This window comes from Ictalurus furcatus, chromosome 10 (assembly GCF_023375685.1).
Source record: "Ictalurus furcatus strain D&B chromosome 10, Billie_1.0, whole genome shotgun sequence".
Taxonomy (NCBI): Eukaryota; Metazoa; Chordata; class Actinopteri; order Siluriformes; family Ictaluridae; genus Ictalurus; species Ictalurus furcatus.
The window spans coordinates 23,278,443-23,282,756 of NC_071264.1; the positions used below are offsets into that span (position 1 = coordinate 23,278,443).

General features: G+C 36.0%; 1 non-coding gene across 1 annotated transcript; it reads right to left on the reverse strand.

The window, feature by feature from the left end:
- Nucleotides 1-1,930: 1,930 nt before the first annotated feature.
- Nucleotides 1,931-2,023, reverse strand: trnai-uau (transfer RNA isoleucine (anticodon UAU)). The gene is given in 2 exon segments: nucleotides 1,931-1,966; nucleotides 1,986-2,023. It is a non-coding gene; the product is annotated as a tRNA-Ile (tRNA).
- Nucleotides 2,024-4,314: the final 2,291 nt, after the last annotated feature.

The following is a 4,314-nucleotide window of genomic DNA, read 5'->3' on the forward strand; positions in this document are numbered from 1 at the left end:
GTAGTTTAAAAAAAAAAAAAAAAAGTGTAATGGAAGACTGAGTCTATACTAATGTGCTTTTATAGCGATGAATGAAAATCAAACCCTTCCCTGATGCACTATTGTGTGCTTTTGAACGCAGTTATTGACTTGTATTTATTCTTTTAGTAGATTCTTTTATCCAAAGTGACATTCAAATAAGGAAATACAAGCAAAGTTTTAGTTAGTTTTGACTTGTTCAAAATATTGCCTGTAGTTTGAAGGTGGCTTTTGCTTGCATCTGTAATGGTGTAGTAATTCAGAAGTTACACAGCTGCCTATATCCAAGGAACAAATGGCATTACTGTCTCCCCTCTATTGGCCAACTGTCTGTGGACTTGCTTTCTCTGCAGGTGTCCCAACCCTGATCTTTCCTCTGCACAGTCTTCATTGCTCCGTGTGCTGGACCTGCCACAGACTCCTTACCAGCGTCGCTTTGTGGTGACTGCCTTCCAGTTCATGAACGTTGCCACCCAAAAATACATCAACGAGGAGGTGCAGTATGTCTTGAAGGTTTCTTCAGTCTAACTACAAGTTTGTTAAATTGTGCACTGAAATTTCCCTTCTCTCTAATAGATTTACTTTATGTGCTCCACCGAAGTGTGTATGCCTTCTGAGACTCCATGTCGGAAGACATGCTTTGATGGGAAGGTTTGTTGACTTCATTACACTACAAGTAAATGTACAAGCAAGTGTATTTCACCAGATTGGCTTGGTAACCATTGCTCTAATGAACTAGTGGCTAAAATAGCACCACTTTGCTTCTTCCAAACCAAGCTGGAAGAGGACACTGCCTTTCCCCATGGGTGAAATAATTATTAATCCAGCCTTTGTACTAGTTATGATTGCCATAGATGGATGCTAGACTGAAAGCCTGGGCTGCATGACTGCATTCTGCTTCTGACTTTGAACCTGCCACTCATTGCTAATTCTGTGGTGAATGTGTTGCATATGAACCCTAACACCACACTTTTTTTCCTTCTTTCTAGCCATAACAGTTTATTTCCAGTCAAAGGTGGACACAGAGCTTTCATTATTCTCAAAATTAAAGCTTCATCTTTTTAAACCTCTCTTGAATGCCTCTTGACTTGTATGATCTGCCTTGGATCACTTTGCCTATTGTGGTAGGTGAGGCTCGAACTCACAACCTCAGCATTGCTTCCCCTGTGCTGCTGTATTAGTACCACGCGCTGGCCAATTGCACCACTGGAGCACTGATTGAGGGTGAAACAATCAGGAGGTGTTGTAGGTGTGAAACAGCCTTGATGTCAGCAAGTCTTAGTCCGGTGTCAAGTCCTTGATAGTTTTTATCATTTTTAGTCAAGATTTAGTTAACTAAAAGTCTGGGCATTTTAGTCTTATCTTGGTCAAAGAAAACCATAAGTATCTTAATCTAGTTTTAGTCAGTTAAAACTGTCAATTTTAGTCACTGGAAACTGTAGACATTTTTAGTCATAAGATTATTGTTTAACATTTTGGTCAAAATAGTCTAGTCAGTGATGGAAATGGCCAAGATACACTGGGGTACTTTTAGTTGGGAAGGGTTTTTGTTTGTTTGTTTGTTTTTGGGAGTGGGGTAGTATGGGTAAATGTAATAAACATATAAATACCTTTTATTTTTTTATATATATAAACATTACTTATTTCATATCTCCCCCAAACAATGTTTTCAATATCATTAAACATTACCTATCTCTGTATGTAGGGTACACATTAGGTACACATTCATACCTCAGTTATTTTAGCCAGTCCAGCTACTGGCATGTTTTTGGGAGGTAAGAAGAAACTGTTAATGAACATGTACTTCTTCCAGCACACTACATCCATAATCAGTGAGAGTTTGAGCTCTTTATATGCATATTGCAGTATAATCTTGCCACACTGAAAGTTTGGAGGCTGTGTTCAAAATCCATGCTCCAGGTGAGGCTCAAACTCACAACCTCAGCATTGCTTCAGTTGTACTCCTGTATAAGTACTGCATGCTGACCGATTGCACCACTGGAGCCTTGAATTTATTTATTTTATTTTTTTACCCTAGCGTTAGTTGACTAAAAGTCTGGGCATTTTGTTATATTGTCTGTATGGTGTATTTATTGTTCTCGTTATTGAACCACATGTCTTCAGAGTAACTGCAACTCATTTCCCTGCACTTTTTTACCTGCTACTAATGGGCATGTGACAAACAAACCTCAAATCTGTCATTCACACCTATTGCCTGTGTCAGTGCAATAAAAAAAATAAGTGGTAGTGAAAGACCATAGTGGCTTGAGAATCTGCATAAGTGACATTTAAATTATACTGACACTATAAAGTGAAATTCTACTATATACTGAGAATTCTATTTTTTATTTATTAAAATGTATTAGTTTCATCCTTTGCCATTTAAAGTAACTTATATTTTGTGTACATTGTAGACAAATATTTCATATTTTGTATAAATATTTAATATTTTTAGTTATTATATATTTTTTAAATGGAATGCTACTCTTTTGCTTGTAGTTGTCTCATATCCTGTATCTTAGAAATGTCTAAGTATAGTGATAGGATATTTTTGTCATATCACCCAACCCAAGAATTTCAGAGGCAAAGTTTCCAGGACCAGCAGGCATTAATGGGTAGCATACCTAACTTAAAATAAAACTAAGGCTTGGTTTTTGCCTCTTTTTGCTATTAGCAATTGGCTTGATGTGGACTATTGTTTTAATTTTGTGGAACTAAAAATAATAGCATCACTGGTGGCCAGAAAAAAAATGCATAGAATGGTATGAAGTAAAGACTGGGGCTGACTCTTTCTTACCCAGACTGTGGATGCATGGGCGTTGGTCTTGCTAAATATGATCTTAGTCTCGAATAATTGTAAAATTAATGGCTGTCATGTGTGGGGTGTTTTTTTTTTTTTTTTTTTTTTTTTTGCATACAGAAAGTTTGACACAAAGTAATTGCTTCTTCTAGAAAACACTGAAAAAAAGCCTCATCACTGGCATAGTGTACAAATTAATTCCGCTAGTTGAAGTAAAGGCTTGTCCTCGAAGAGGATTTTTGTTTTGTGTCGATCTTGAGTCGGTCTCACTATTGCTTGGACTCGATCTTTACTTGGCCTCAAACCCACTTAAGACTTGGCTAGTCCTTAGACATGTCTTGGACTTAACTGTGGTGGTCTTGAGTACAGCTCTATTAGCCCTTCTTCATAAATACATGCCAATCTCTTCATATATTTAGTTCTAGCAACATTGATTTATATACAGTAGGGTCCAAAAAGTCTGAGGCCACACTGTGTGTTTCATTTTAAATTAGAAATTTTTGAAAAGCTGGAAAGCTTTCATTTTTGAAAAATTTTAAACAAAGAAAGGAAATCTTCAATATACTGAATATATTGATATTGAATATAAAAACAATATTTAATATTAAAGATACTGCATTATTTCTAGATCACTAGTTAAAATTAGTAAAAATGTTTTCTACAAAAGGTCAGATTTTCCTTGAGTCTCATTGTCTGAAATGAAACGATGACTCTGATGGAGTTGATACAACAAGGACTGTCACTATTTACACAAACTGTCATTAATGCAAAGGGGGGACATTCCAAATTAAGAAATTCTGAAATTCATGTACATATTACACTTTCCTCTCAAGTTATTGTTGATGACAATTCTCGAATCTCTCTGAATGTCATTCACACATTTGGTCACACCTATTGCCCGTGTCAGCGCAACAAAAAATTGAGAAAGTGGTAGAGAAAAAGACAATAGTGGCTTGAGAATCTGCATAAATGACAGCTAAAAGACTTTACAAGCACTACATATCTCTTTTTATAACTAACCAAGTTTCTATTTGCAATAAACATGTAGACTAACATAACTGTGCATATAATACTGAGCAAGTTATGATAGTAAAAATGCATTATAATGAATAAGGGAATTCAAAATGGATTCAACCTGGATCATTTCAGGTATGTCCACGCAGCTGTATTCATATTAAAGTTTCTACTTTTGCATCTGTTAGACTGTTTCTGTTAAGATTTTCGGCTCTGTCAAGATATAGGTTGCCTGATTGGTCCTGTGAGGATAGATAGATAGATATTGATAGACATTGATAGAGAAGCATTCCATTGGCTGCAGCTTGTAGATATTATGGCCAAAGTCAACGGGGTTCAAGCTGTTTAGGATCCTTAAAGGCATTAAAAGTTATGTAATATTGTGCAATCTTACAAGGAATGACGAGAAACAAAATGCTTATTCCAGGTCTCCCCTTTATAATACCGTTTTCATGTTTCACACATTTTGTTGTTGATTTAGG